Below are 16684 nucleotides of genomic sequence, written 5' to 3'. Positions count from 1 at the left end.
CTAGTTAATTTTTTGTAAAACATTTTTAAGCATATTTTTTTCAAATACTTTCCAGAAAATTATCCATTCAAATTAATCGCTAATTTCTTTAATTAGTGCTGCTAGTAGTCTGCCTCTAATAAACTGGATATAAAAAAAAACCTTTGTAAAATCAAACCAATACTTCTTTTGTCATGATTCACGTATTACCGACTTAAAATGAAATCTTCTTTATTTTGAATCCACAAATACTCAATGTTATTGACTCAATGCTATGCTCAATGCTATAATACTCAATGCTATTGCAACTGAATATTTCTAAAAAATATTCAGTTTTATTTACATTTCATTTTATTTATTTACCCACTACGTTTCAAAGAATCCCAGATCAATTCACAGTATGGAGTACCGGTACTTTGGGTGCACCAACCGTAAAATCCATTTTTACCGTAAAATATTATATCTGTAAAAGTTACGGTATATCAGTTTTTTTTCCGCAAAGAAAATTCATTTCCAGTAAAAATGGCTTTTACGACAAAAATCCCGACCATTAATTTTTACCGTAAAATCCATTTTAACGAAATTTTTTACAGAGTATACTTGCCCGACATATTGAGATTCAGAGAAATTCAAAACTACCAAGATTTAAATTTGTTCTGCGTCATTTAAGATTAAATGCAGTGCAAATCATTTAAGAATTTCCTACTGATAAACGCATCGAATTAAATACAAAAATGAAACTATGAAACTTTAACTTTCTTATAATAGTTAGCAATCGTCAATAATAGTTAGCAATAGTCAATAATACCTTAAATACAATGATCATTTGACATTTTCAGATATCAAATGGAATGTAAAAAGCATAAAAGTTTTAGCTTTTCTAAAAATGTCACAATAGCACTTGATTTTTTTTTCAGATCTTCTCACTAAATTGGATTAGGCAATTTATTTACCGCAGTTTTTTCCTGCACATAAATTAATTATTTTTTTTAAACGGAAGGGAACGAGAATTATATCAACATAAAATCACATTGAAAATTCAATTAATAAGCTATTCCAATAACCAAAAAAGATAAAATTATCTAAATAAGCATCTAGGAAGCTCTCAGTAAAAAATATGCCCAAATATCGATAGAAATCTCATTTTAATAAAAAGAAAAATTACTTTTTTATTTAAAGCAACAAAGCAATAAAAAATATTCACTTTTATTTAGTTATAATTTTATTAAGCTTATTTTATTAGAATACTTTTCTTTCCTTTAAGTGGATTATACAACTTGATAATTGCATTCTAAGCTTGCAATTATACTTTTTCGAAAGTTAAGAAACTTGAGAGTGTATTATACGAAATACCTCTTACACTGAGAAAAAAAAGAATGGTCAAAACTACCAGAATATGGTAAAATTTACTGGGTTTCTGGCTCTAAGGTCACACCAAAAGCTCAGTAGTTTTTACTGATGCGCTTTGGTAATGATTTTGGTAAAATTAATTATAAAATTAGATCTCAAAACAAAGGACAAAATTTTTTTATTTCATCATAATGCTTCAGAGAATTGCATAAAAAAGCATTTATTCGATTAAATTTACTTTTTAGTTATAATTAAATGCGTAGTAATAAGAAACTTACTTTTGAAAACTAGAATTTTTGGTAAACCGTTACCATATGAACAAAAAAATAACCAAATAAGTAACGTATATTTTGTTTTTATTAACCAGAATTATGACATTTTTTTAATAAATGTCGCTACAATACAGAGCAGTTATTGTGCCGCAATTTTGTTCTCCATCATATGCTCCAGAGAATTATTTACAAAGATAGTTTTATCAATATGTTAATATATATGTACGCATATGTTTTCCTGCATTTTTTTTTTCTTTTTTGCCGATATCATCTTGCTTGTTACTGGACTTTTTTTAGTACTAGGTTTTCTGGTTTTAAATTTACTGGGTTTCTGCTTCTATGGGAACTCCAAAAACCTCGGTAATTTTTACCAAAACGCTTTGGTATCGATTTTGGTAAAATTAGCAGTAGAATATGCTTTTATAATATATGATAAAATTGCACAATTTTGTACTTTTATCACGATACCTTATACAACCATTATTCGATTATATTTACTTTTCAGTTATGCAGTTTTAACTAAATACGTGGTAATAAGAGAAATAATTTTGAAAATCAGAATTTGCTGTAAACCGTTGTCATATGAACTATTAAGTAATTAGTCTAAATACCGTATTTTTTGGTCTAATTAAGCAGAAATTTGCTTTTATTTCAGAAATCTCATTGCTAAAAAGTGCTGTAAGTTTACCACAATTTTTTCTCCGTGTATGATTTTTCAGATATTAATTAGTTAAAATAATTACGACTGAATCCAGTACAGTAGCAATAAATAAACTAATTAAATTTTGCGATTCTTTTCAATAACAGCAATGACATCCTTCTTAAATTGTGATTCCTTCTGAGAAAAAAAAAATCCTTATTAATAAACCAACACAGAATGTCGGTAAATCACTTTCTTTATATTTTAAAACAAAGTCATTTTTTGAATCTCAATCAAGCCTAATTGAGAAGCAACAAATTCTTGAGTATATAACCAACGTTAGATGCATATATAACCATTCAAATCATAGCTAAATACATATGTCTTCTTGTTATGTTATTTACATGCATAAAATATGATAATTTTACACCATGATATTAAAACTATCTTACATTTTAAATGCATGTAAGATTATATGAAAGTTTAATTTAAATAACTACTTAAAAAAGATATACTTCTAATGGAAATCATTCCTTAAAACTGTATTAAGCTTTCAAAACAATCTTAAGAATTAAATGCAAAAGTGCTACAATATTTCTTTCATAGACTAAATTGTAACTTTAAAAGTAAGCAAACAATGAATAAATTTACAGAAATGTATTTTAATCTGGTTAAAAGAATCAAAATGATACAAGTTTAATTAAAAAAAGGAATAACACGAAAACAAAAAGTTATTATTTAAATAGTTATGTTATAAATCTAAAGTAACTACTTCCAAATACAATTAGTTTCAAAATAAATGAGATTTGTAACCACAGAGAAATGCAAATTTTTTTTCTAAATACCTCATTTTAAATTCTAATGAAAACTTCAAGTTAGTTGAGAGATATAATTTATTTTGGGGGAAATGTTTTTATAATCTTATATGTATTCCATTTTATTGTGTAATACATATCTTCTTATTTAGACATTCTTCCGCAGTATCTTTATTGTTACATTAAACAAACTATTTCCATTTCTAAAAGAGATTCATTGATTGTAAAGTCTGACAAAACTAGTGAGAAACAGAGATTTGAGTTTCGAAAGTTAGACTAAAGATTTTGGTTTACATTATCATACTACTTAAACTATCAAAAGTATTTCATCTGCAAACTAAATGCTCCCGATAAGATTCTGTTTTACATAAATTGATTTAAAATACAAATATTTTATTATTATAAATAAAAAAATGATACTAAATTTTAAAAAAAAACAGGAATGAATTTAAATATTAAAACTTAAACTTATTATTTGTTAAAGCAATTTTTAATTTTGATTTCTAAATTTAGAGTTCTATATTCTTTATGGAATTATTTTTTCATAATTACTAAACAAGTAGTAAATATTCTTTTTTAAAACAATTGTGCCTATTTTTTATCTTGAAAGTCCAATCTATGCCATTTAAACATTTATGTTTCTGATAAATAAGAAAGATAAAACATGTGCCGAGTAAAAAGGCATGTCCATCAGCTAAACACGGATTTCAAAAGTTCAGGGGACCGAAGTTCTCACGTGATCTTTTCTTTATTTGCGTTTTTTACTTTAAATATAGTTTATAAGTTAACTTGATCACTTAATTACAGAACGTTATAGGGTGACTATAAAGATTCTGTAATTAACGTTATAACGTTAATTACAGAATCTTTATAGTCATAATCCAATAAGATCTTTCAATCCACAATATATTGTACACTGATAAAAATTATTGTCAAAACTACCAGAATATGGTAAAAATTACCTTGTTTCTGGCTCTATGGGAGCAGGGTGATTTTTACCTAAATGCTTTGGAAATGATTTTTATAAAATTAAAAATAAAATATAGCTATATAATCTATATTTCTATCTATATTTATGTTCTTAATCTATATTATAATCTATACAGTAGCTATATTTACATTCCTTAGAAAAGGTTTGCGCAGATATACAGACTCTAGTTATGGAGATTTTTATAATCTTAGTAAAATGTTTATTAAGTTTCGTTAGATAAAAGAAATCTTTTATTTTTCAGAAAATATTCTTTATAAGAATCCTTTTCCGTAACACCACACCCGATTTTGTTTGTCATTAAACAATAGAAGAGGAATTCAAATACAAATATTATTATGTTTTCTGTCTTATTTCAAAATCGTTAATAAGGCAGTAGTTAATGAGACTATTTTGGTCATAAACAGATGATAAGAAAACTTTTGAGTCAGATTAATCTAGCTACTATTAATGGTGCACTATAAAAAGACCCAGGATCAAATTACAGAATAAAGTATCCACACTTTGTGTGCATTCGTAAAACCCATTTTGCGTCATTTTTGCACTAATATTTATTTAATAAGAGAGATTTTTCGATAATTATTACTGTACAAATTACAGTGTATCAGATGTTTTGTTCCATAACATGTTCTGGTAAAAATGGATTTTACGATAATTCTCTACATTCTCTGGGCACAGAATATAAAATATTTGTTTCCTATACTATAAAATATATTGAAATAAAATTACCAACAAAGGCTAAATACTTGCCTGTTGGTGGAGTATATATGGTCTCTGTTGTTATTCAATTCTTTATTCAAAGAATAATACATTTACCAATTTAATTTCATAAAACTGTTTTTTTTTAAATCCATTTCAATGTCAATTTAAAACTTTGATTTATTGATGTTTTAAAACTCAAAATAAGCCGCAAAACCAATTTTAAAAAGTAAATTACTACAGTATCCCGTAAACTGTTTAAGAAATTCGAATATTTGAGTAATAATCTGCGTCTTCACGAAACTTTTCAAAACGGAAAAACTATTTCCTTTAGCAATTCTGATCAATTTCCCTTTTTAAAAGAACGGTTCCGTTTTTTTCAAAAAAGAAAAAAGTAATTTTTGATATATTCTTCTCAAAATGTAATATTTTACAATTCGGATTTATTTTGAAGAAACAAGTTCTGATTAGCATAATGTGTATAAATATTTATATTCTGATCAGAAGTCAAAGCATGATGATTTCAATGCTCAAACGGTAGGTAGCACAAGAAATTAGTAGTACACTGTCAGAATATCCCTTCTAAAATTGCGATAAAATAACTGACAACAGTCTATCCTTCAAATTCACTGTAAAGTTCACGGTAAAGAACATTTTTACATCCTTCCATCTAGTGAATGCCAAATCTGCAATTCAGGAACCATGAACTCAGACCACTTGCGTGTATGCCCTTTACTGGACAAACAATCTCAAAAGCGGGGTGATCTCTGTAAACTTTCCTGGGATGCCAGAGATCACATGAACTCTCTGTAAAGACTACTCCTCATTCTTCACTGTATATCTATTTTTTTTCTTGCTTTAATTTAATCTATGTGTTCTTTTTGAGTTAATATGCGTTTGTCATGTGTTTTCTTTGTTTGTTAATGTAATTTTGTTCCTTTTCACTCCTTGTTTATGTCCACTTAAAGCAGAACATTGTATATGGATTAATATTTCCAATAAAGCCATATGTAACAACAACAACATTTTTACCTTTACGATTTTGAAACTGTTTATGACTAGAATGATTGAAATGTCACATTCTAATACTCCAAGGTCACACTTTAGGGAGAGCAGGACTATGGAAACTCTTCATATGAAATGAATTGAGGACTATTGTTGTGTCAACGCTGGGACTCTAACCCCAGTTCTGTCGGCCATGAGAATGAAACATTAGTCCTCTTGGTTATAATATGTACCCAGTTACAAGGAACTAAGTGACTTCATTAGGTGGTGATAGTCGGTTCAATAAAATTCTGGTTGCTTGAATGTATTACGTAAAAGCAGTCAAAAAACGGTTTTTCTCACAGTTAACAATTTTAATACCATCTAATTTATGGTTATTTGACTGATTTGTTTATAGATGGTAGAATGGCCGGGATTGCCTGGTCGGTAGGGCGATGGGTACATGTCCTAAAGTTCGTGGGTTCGAACCCCGCCGGCCGAAGAAAGTGTAGTAAAGTGACTGATGCACGTTAAATCTGTCGAGTCGCAAAAGTCCTCCATGTTCCCATAACAAATCAATACCTCTGTGGGTACTGGATTGGAGATCGATCGGTCTCTGATTCAGGTCAAAATTACGATCTGTGGATGAATGAATGGATGTATGAGTGGGTCCGCCCTATAAACGGGTGCGACGTATGGTGTGGCAGAAGTCGAATGAATTCTTGGCCATAGATGGCGCCACTGGAAATCAAGACCAATCACACCCCCTTTGCCTAAACAAGCATACGTCAACTACAATATGGTAAAATAACAATGAAATAAATTTTTATTTACCTATTTTTTCTGAGAAATATCTAATAGTGTAAGTAATTTATATGAGAAAAATTAACAAAATCTTTGTTGGTTATTAAATAAATGATAATAAACTATTAAGAATATTTTAAATTAAAATAATGAGATAGTAAATTCAAACCTGTTTTAGAACTTTTTATTTAATCTGAAAATGCATTATACATTTAAAAAAGCATAATGAAAAAATAACAAAAATGATGAAACATATTTATGAATAATATTGTCAAAAAGTGTAATAAATAATAATAAAAATAAAGTAATTAAATATACTATAAATTATTGAAAAAAATATTAATAAAAACATAGAATATTTCAAATAACCCTTCTCTTCCACTACGGATCACCTTCACTAAAATTCTAAAAATATACCATAAATATTTTTTTTATTTCACATTTGATATAAAAATACAAAATATGAAATAAAATTACTTAGTTTATCGCAATGAGTACTGATACACGTGTCTTAAAATGAAATGAATACATCAATAGAGTAACTAAGAGCTTTACCGAGGCACTCCAAATGAATAATTAAACAAACAGGAAATAAAGTTGAGTGTTTTTGAATTCATTTCTGGCATGATCTATTTTTGATCAAGGGTTTCTTTTTATTCAATGCATTTAGAACATGTTATAAAAGCTATCTTATCGGTAAAAGGAAATATTTTGCTAGTTCTATCTACTAGTTTCTTCGTATTTTTCAAAAAGGGAATTTTTTTTAAAAAAATTAAATATAAAATGATATTTTTAAATCTTTCGAAGAATAAAAAAAAATTATTTTAAGTTTTCTAAATTCAAACTTATAGTTATCATTCAAACAATTTTCGTTGCAATAATCTCTTGCTTAAGACTATAATATCTTTTAATTGTTAGCGTTATGTTCCTTTTAAAATGAACTGAAACATAAATCTTCAATTTTCTTCTATAAATTACTTATTCCAGATAATAACAAAAAAATATTATTAAATTTATTACTTATTGCACAGAGAAAAGAATTCTGATAAAATTACCGTATGTATATACTGTATGTAGTGGTTAGCGTGCCTGACTGCGGAGCCGCTGGTCGCGGGTTCGAATCCTGCTCAGGGCTCTTTCTTTCTCTCTCTCTCTGTGTTCTATGTCCTTTCTCCTTTGTGTGTGATTGTGCGAAAGTGACCCGCCCTATAAACGGGTTGTGGTTGTGTGACGTTGGCGACGCTGCTCCACCGCCGTGGCTTCGCCGCAGGTGCCCACTGGGTAACGAGAAGAGATTAGCAGTTCTGGCATTCCTGTGGCCAATGGGACAACCCCCAAGTGCCCGCCATTAAAAAATAAAATAAAGATATATACTGTATGGTAATGACAATTCAAAATATACAGCATTTAAATCATTCATTTGGTAATGTTTCCGTCCGTATGGCAATGGTTTACAGGAATTTTCCGGTTTTCTAAATTATAGCTCTTATTATCACACATTTGGTGGAAAATACAAAGCTGAAAAGTAAATTTAACCAATAGAAAAGTAGATTTTTTTAAATTTACTATGCCATGCTGTAAAGTAACGTTTCCCACATGATGTTTTGCAGTACCCAAGGGTTCTGAGGAAGGGATTGTAAGGGTCCCGAAATGTATGTAATTTTTAATCAGCTTTAATTTTCGAAACTTATATTATATTTACATCCGATCCGTTATTTATCTTATATTTCCATTACTTTCATGAAATTATGTAATTGAAATACTTCTAGAGAAAGAAAATTAGCCAAGAACAAAACAAGATATTACTCCAGAACTGGGAATTCTGACACAAAGCCCAATTTTAAAACTAATGTTGATAAAACAAAATGATGAAAAAACTTCCTTCACTAAATATTTTCAAAATAATAAATAAAATTTAAAGCATTACATATTTTTAAAATAATTAAATTGTCTTTCGTTAATCAATATGTTCACAACTGCAATTGAAAATTCGTATTTCCGCCAAAAGAAAGTCATTCATTAAGCCAATCCACAGTAACAGCTAGGCCCTAGTGAGCAAGCTACCACAGACCTAAACTGACATTATTCTGGGTCTATATCATATACTATTCTGTACTCTAGGTCATGCTACTATTCTGGAATGGAACTGCGAAAGCAGTTTCAGGAGTTGATGAGTGATTGTGAGCGCGGTTTTTAGGTCCCTAGTATTTATGAAACTAATGAATATTTCAAAATATTTTTTCTTTTCTTTTTTTCGTTAAAGTGTATTCAATTGAAACTATTTGCCAAATTTTAAGGTTGGAAGTGCAATTGAAAATTTAGTTGTTATAAAAAGTTGTTATAAAAATTAGTTGTTATAAAATTAGTTGTTATAAAAAGTTTTAAAATTTTTTTAAGCAATGAAAAACTTACACTCATCAAATTTTTATCAATTTAAAAAAATTCCAAGCTTGTTTTAATTGCAATTTCCATTATTTTTCAGAGTAATCCTTTACAATATGTTATATTGCAGGACATTAACAGACATTATTATTAACATGTTGCATTGCCTAACTGAATATGCAAAATCAGTATTCTAGATTTAATTTCAGTGAATCGAAGTTTCTATTCACAAGCAAAAAAAATATCTAAATACATAAATGAATTTGTAAAAAGAATAATAAATCCACTAAAACTTCCATTGAGAATAAACACACCTTTGTTTAAATATTCTGGAACATCTTGCTCCTTGACATTTTCTGAGTAATAAATAGTAGGAAATCTTCTATTTCAACTTCATTAATAATGCAGCTTTAGATTTCAAAAAATAAGCTAACATAAAAGATCTTACGAAGCTATCAATAAAATGGAATACGAGCATCGCTTAACACTAATGATTGTCACAAAGAAAAATTGTTGAAAACAACTCATTGTTTATTTATTTGTCATATTTAAATTGGCGAAAAGCTTACTTCTTAAGAAAGGTCTGTTTTTATCGTTTAAACTAGGAAAGCCTTGGTAATATTGATTATATTATCATGCACATAAAATATTATTCTTATTGGTAATATTTATTTTTTTACATCTTCATTCAAAATATGAAATCTATAATAATGTTGAGCCTCCTTCTTAACAGCAAATTTAAATGCGAAATTATTTTTACTTCTTTTCTAAAACTCAAGACTATTTAAAATTCCTCTTTTTTTTTATCCAAACACTAAAATTTTCCTGAATCGCAATTGATTCGAAATTCAGAAGTTTTTGTTTGTCCATTTTCTTCTTACACAATGGAAACATTCCAATTATTCAAAACTTACAACTGTTTAGGTTCTCAATTATTTTCGCCAATTTACATCTTATTAATCTCTTCAATTACAGTTCATTTCAAACTTAAAATTTTTTAGTTGTTCAATTCTTCTTTTATGCATTATAACATTTTCTTTCTCATTCAAACCTTACCATTATTTAAAATTACAACTTTTTTCGTTTTAAATCTGATCAAATACTTATCCTCAATCTAAATTCATTCTAACAGCATAATTTTTCCTTAGGTCAATTTTCGTTGAATAGATTTCATACATAGCCATCAAAAGCAAACACTAACGGTAGTCTGAACGTTCTCAATTATTTTTGCCAATTTACGTCTTGATATTTTTTTAATTACATTTCATTTCAAACTTAAAATTTTTTAGTTGCTCAATTCTTCTTTTATACATTCTAAAAATTGTCATTTTCTTCCTCATTCAAACCTTACCATTATTTAAAATTACAACTTTTTTCGTTTTAAATCTGATTAAATACTTATCCTTAATCTCAATTCATTCTAACAGCATGATTTTTCCTTAGGTCAATTTTCGTTGAATAGATTTCATACAATAAGAGCCATCAAAAGCAAACACTAACGGTAGCCTGGCCGGATGGAAATGATAGTGTCTTGTTTTAGTTTAAAAATGCGAAAAGTTTTGTGTTATTTAAATAAATTTCATTTTTAACCAGGTCTTTAGTTTTACAATTGATCTAACATTTCAAGTCTATTTTTAGTTGTCTTTTGTTCACATTTAGTTGTACAACTTTTGTTTCCAACGGCTTTTCTTGAACTTGGAAACTATTTTCCGTAACTGCTCATAAAAATTTGAGAATATTAGAGTAGGTTTTTTTTTCTTTTACTAAAACGTGAACTACAAAGCTATCTATAACCGCTACAACAACCACTAAACAGTATAAAAATTATAATGAAGACATAGAAAACACAGGAATATACTATTGAAAAGGTGTGGTTGAAAATGTCATTATCTGATTAATATAAGAAAAAACGGAGAGAAATTGAATGTCAATCATCAAAATCTCATTCAGGTTCAAACAGTTAGCCGAAGAAATATATTTGCTTTTTGACTCACCTTCCTCACTAATGATTCGGTTAATTTTGATAGTTTAGCGTTTCCGATCCATTTTCTTACCTAGAAAATAAGTTGCGACTTCTAGTAAATACTTTTTTGGCTTTATTTCTGATGAATAAAATTTTTAAAAAAATGTATGTTGTAGTTCGTTATTATGGAATACATGGTATATTGCAGAATACTTTCAAATCAAGCTAAAACTATCAGCACTCAGCATAAATCGTGGAATGCAAATCAATAATAGTGTGAAAACTGACAAGAGTCAAACTCCGTCGACAAAACGTGTGTATATTCAACGAAAGTTTTTTTTTTATTTTATATTGTCGTCTGCGCTAATTATTTAGCAAATTTAAGGTTAGGCGCTCAAAACATCAAAAGTGCTGATTATTAAATGAAAATTCGATTATTTAATTGAAAGTTCTAAAGGTTTTGGTTCTTTTCTACTTTACCACTATACGTAAAAGTCCAAATAGTAAAAGGTTGACACTCAGAATCCAGATGTAGATGTATGCCAATTTGATTGCAATCGGCATCGTAAGATATGTAATGGTAATCATGCATCCTCTTTTTTACACAGGTACTTTAAAAAATAATATTGGATCTATATTTACATAAAAATTTTAGTTTTTCACCTGTAAAGTAACATCAAGCAAATATAAAAAAACATCGAAACCTTTTTTTAACCAACATAAATTTCTGGTTTGTACTTGGTCACAAAGCAAAGATTTGCTTTTAGTTTGCTAAACAATCCAAATTATTTGGAGGAGAAAAAAACATAGTGTACTTTGTTGCTAGAAAATAAGCGTTACCCAGTAGAGTACAAGTGGTATTTACATGTGACACAATATTATATGTAAACAACAGCTCAATATGGCAACCAGGCACACATTAGTGTGCATTCCGGCCCTAGGAAACAACTGCTCACATAAATGACATTTTGAAGTAATTTAAATGTATACCAATTCTCAGATAAGGTATGCAGATTGAATGTCTGTAATAGAATCATATTCTACAATCATGAATTCAGTGTTAAAAGACAGATATTAAGATTCAGAGAAGGATAGCACGAAGATACATCCAGGGTTACAGCGGGAATCGAACCCACTACCTCCCCTCCATAGGGCGTTTTATAGGCAGCACTGCTGTAGCAGAAAGGACCCTTGAATTTTGATGAAACATAATTTTTAAAACACTGGATGTGGTGCCATTCATTTTATGAAATACTTTTATCGAAAACTGTCAGCAATTTTGGTATAGTTTGCACAAGTTTTGTGTATTTTGCTTTAGAATTCTTGTCAAGTGTAGTTTGTAAGTGTGGGTGGTAATTCGAACACTTTGAATTTAATATGCCAGTTTTTAAACTTATGAATCATTCAGTCATGTTTGATTACTTTGATGTTTAAATTCATTATCAGTCAAATGCATGATCTAGTTTGGTCCTGTGTTTACTTTCTTCTGCCATACTAGTGTGGGGCATGGGAAGTTTTCGATTAAATTGTTAAATGATACTAGTACAAAAATCAAATTTTCTAACACTTTTTCAAACATCTTATGTGAAACCATTTTTTTTCTTCTAGTGTAAAACTTTTGCCTTCTTTCAAACGTTCTAGAAACTAGATTTGCTCAGTAGAAAAAAGAAGGAAAGAAAGTAAGAGTATTTATTGAGTCCTCAGATCTCTTTTATTGGAGGACAGTGAAACGTGACTCGCGGACCGATTAAAAAGGCCAAAACCTGTCCAAGCCACATCTCTAAAAGATTCCACGTTTTAATCAGTCGCTCTATTCGAGAATACACGACTCATCGATCCAGTTTAGCGTGATAAGCAGGGTTAGGGATTACCAGAAAACTGATTGAATTTCCAGGATACTGTGTCTTGTTTTTATATTCCTCCTCATTTGAAGACTAAAAAACGAATCTGGGAAAAATAATCTCCAGACCGGGTAAGTGGTTGTTGAATAGAGAAAAATAAAATATTCTGTCGTCGATTCATGGGCAGATTACGACCGAAAATAAAGTGGATTAAATAAATACACTGGCTGTTGCCAAATGAAGTAGCAAAAATAAGATTAGATTGGATTAAAACCAAGGAATAAAAACGAAGAATCCTTTAATTGCTCTTCTTTAATTACCAAACTCTTGTCTCCTCATCTTGAAATCGTTAAACATAATTCCCACAAAAATTTCATTAATTTCCCCATTCTCAAGGTACACGTTTGTTTTTTCGATTTTTTTTCTTCATTTGTGGTTCATTAGTCAACTGTTTTCTTGCCAGAAATTATTTTTTATTGGGCAATTGCAATAACAGCGAATTTCATTTGAATGAATTAACTGCGGTTGCATTATCAGTTCAAATTATTACATAATGCTTCCTTATTGAACATATTATCTTTGTATATCACTAATAGAGACATATTACACAGAGAAATTATTTTTTCTCACAGTAAGTGTGCAGCTTAGAAGCAACTCGAGCGAGAAACAAATTTAAGAAGTAAACGAAACGGTAAGTTTAGAACTTTTTTAAAACAATCCCTTACTGAGTGTTATTTGTTTCTGTGCGAAAAGAATTGTCCTCCTGACTTGCAAATTATGTTTTAAATTATCGGTCGTGATGGATGGTATTAGAGAGCTTCGTCTTCTGCTGGCTTCATATCATCAACCCCTAAATTCGCATTTGGACTTTCCGGATCGCTTCGGGAATCCAGCTCGCTGCACTCACCGATTATCAAAATTATTGGTTCACGAAAAAATGCTTGCAAGATTCGTACTACTATCTCGTTTAGAATGACACTACTTTTTTAAATAAAAGTTTTGGAGGGCTTTTAACTATCTGTGGAATAATTGAAATATTCGGAAGGAAGAATTTATCAATCAATAGTTGAATTTTTTCACATTTTTTGCATGGTGGAAACCACGATGAGTAATATTTTTTATACCTTTGGAAACATTTTATGAAAATACTATATTTGTTTACTGTCAATTTATAACGTTTTTGAACTTTGATGCTAAAATTTTTGCAATGAACAAATTTTTTTTTTATTTCATTTTTTTTCGAAAACAATACTTTGTTGTGGAGATGAGAGTCAAAACTAATTATTGTGATTTCGCCCATATATTAGAATTGAGGAAGACAGTAAAAATTAATCCACAGGTTTGTCTCGCATATGATTAGTATATTTTTCAAAAAAAGACATTTTGTGAATGTATATTTATGCCTGAAACATCTTAGTATCAAATGTGAATACATTAAAATAATTTTATTTACATGCTTTAAAAACTCACTGTACATAATAATTTCTGACTGTCTTTCTGTCATGAAATCAGCCATAAAAAAATCCATTGACAGGAAAAATTTTACATTTCTTCCTTAATTATACAAATCTTTTGTTTGTTGTGTAAAAATGTATACCATCAATATATATTATAACAAACAAAAACGGAATTTGTTCTTTTTGTCTTTTTTTAACTAAATCATTAAAGCCAAGCTTGCAAAACTTAAAAAAACCACGAAATGCAATATTTTTAAAAAAATGACAACAAATCCATGAAATCTAGAAAAGGTTTTCTGACATAGAATAGTGTCAAAACAGGCAAATTGAATAACTGTTGTTTGATATGTAATTAACGATACGTTGTTGGCTGTTACTCTCTTAAAATGAAAGAGTTATTTCCCCTACTCAAAAAAGAGTTAAATTTTTTTAACTCAACTTGAGTGAAATATATTCCTATTTGAGCGAAATTCTTGCTTTGCGTTTACTCAAACTTGAGTGGTATTTATTAAGCAATATTTGAGTGCTTTTAGCTCAAACTTGAGTGATTTATTTATTATTTAATTGTGTGCGAGCTATAAGCTGGAATTTCTAACGTTTTATTTTAAAAAAGCAAACGATAATAAATCTAAATAAAATTGTTATGTTCTGTGATCTAAATAGATTATGTCTTCGTTTTTATTTTACGTTTAATTTTTTTTCTGGAGAATATGTCATTTAATATTTTGAACTAAGAAGAATTAAAACAACTTTTAGTTCACCGCGGTATTTCTGAAGAAGACGCTGTTTTACTTTTTAGTAAGTAGATATACCTTTTTGCTTTTATTTTGAAAATATACTTTTATTTTGAATGTGTTATATACACATTCCATTTAAATTAGCATTTTTTCAGCGTTTTTTAGTAAAATACTATTCATTTAAATTATTTGTCAAAAAAATTTATTAAAATTGAAAGTGTTAAATGTAGATGATTATGGAATATTAAAGAAATCTGATTCCATGCTAGCATGTGGGAATATATTATATCTGATAAGAGTTTTAGAATTTTTTTCAGAATTCATATTAAAGTTTTAACATTTTATTTTAATATAATAAATTTATATCCATGTTTTAGTTTTTTTTATGCATAATTTTGGTACAAAACATTTCTGGATAATTAATTTCATATCATTCTATACTTCTTTTATAGAAGATATTTACGAAATTATTGCTTATACAGTCTATAATTGCTGTTATTTAAATTGCTTTCCATTAATAAAGTTGACTGTCTTTAATTTATGAAAGTTCACATTTGCAACATCCATTCATTCAAATCAGAATCTTCAGATGTTCAATGCATTTTATTATAGATATATCATTTAACGAAGAAGTGGAAAATATTACATTTAAAAAAATTAAGCAGTATTTTGAATTTTTCTGTTTTCATCCTGTTTTTAGCTTTTATTTAATTGGAATTCAGAATTAATACTATCGTCGTATTTCATAAAGTATTAGTATTGTAGAGTACTGTAGTTTTTCCACAGAACTGAAGTAATTTCGTAGTTTTTCTAGAGTTAACTGCAAATTTTCTGCAGAGCAATCTTAACTGTAAAAACACTGCAGCTATTTTGCAGCTAATGCGAAGTAATTTCTCAGTAATTTATTTCGAAAAAACTTTTAGCTATTGTCTACAAAATTACTGTAGTTTAAGTGAGGTCACTTTAAAATCATAAATTTAGAAAAAGCTGAAACTTTAAATCCGTGGTCATTCTGCAGTAAATTTGAAGTAATTATGCAGTGATTGTTTCGGAAGTATACTTTCTGATGAATCTGCAGGAAAACTGCAGTTACTTTACATTGTTGTAAAATTGAAAGAGTTTGATGTGTTCAATCTTGCTTTCCTGGCTGGTATATTAAATTTTTATAATGTTTTTTTTTCATCTTTTTGATTATATATTAATTTCTTTAATTAGGTAAAAATTCTAAACATATACATTGATAACGGAAATAACGTACACTATCTATATTCATAATAGTTAAAATTCATAAAATACGTACTTGATTTAATTCTAATTATTTATAATTCAGAAGTGATACAATTTAATTAGTTTAAAATATGCCTAAAATTAGGTATTTAAATATTTCTGTATTTTAGTAATTTTATTAAAACTGTCGTTTTTATTAATTTTTAATATTTATTTCTTTTTGACTTAAGAAAACTATGTTTGAGCAAAGTTTATGGTAAAAACAATATTAAAGTAAAGTCAAGTAGTTAATGTTAATCAGTTAATTTTTTTATTCGAATTCATACTAAGCTAGGATTATTGCAGAACAAAAATTATACTTATTTTTTTCTAATCAAAACAAATATATAGTTTGGATTTTAAACAAATTTATATCAAAAGAGTTTGCAAAATTTAGTTTGAAAAAGGGTATTTAATACAGATTTTTTAGTTTCAAACGTCTTCTTCAAAAATTTATTAATTTCACTTAGTTTCAGAAATTTGTCTTAAAAAAATTTAGGCAATTTA

General features: G+C 28.2%; 1 protein-coding gene across 1 annotated transcript in view; it reads left to right on the top strand.

Annotated features, from left to right (window-relative positions):
- The first annotated feature begins 12722 nt into the window (after positions 1 to 12722).
- Positions 12723 to 16684, top strand: part of LOC107445505 (dual oxidase 2) — a 161058-nt gene continuing 157096 nt past the window's right edge. The window contains exon 1 of the mRNA XM_087168640.1: positions 12723 to 13408. The gene's annotated coding sequence lies outside the window, so the exon portion shown is untranslated. The remainder of the gene's footprint in view (positions 13409 to 16684) is intronic.

Source organism: Parasteatoda tepidariorum, chromosome 7 (assembly GCF_982258835.1).
Source record: "Parasteatoda tepidariorum strain Cologne lab strain chromosome 7, Ptep-v5.0, whole genome shotgun sequence".
NCBI classification, from domain to species: Eukaryota; Metazoa; Arthropoda; class Arachnida; order Araneae; family Theridiidae; genus Parasteatoda; species Parasteatoda tepidariorum.
Note: the sequence above shows the minus strand (reverse complement) of the source record. Positions and strands in the feature narration are given on the sequence as shown.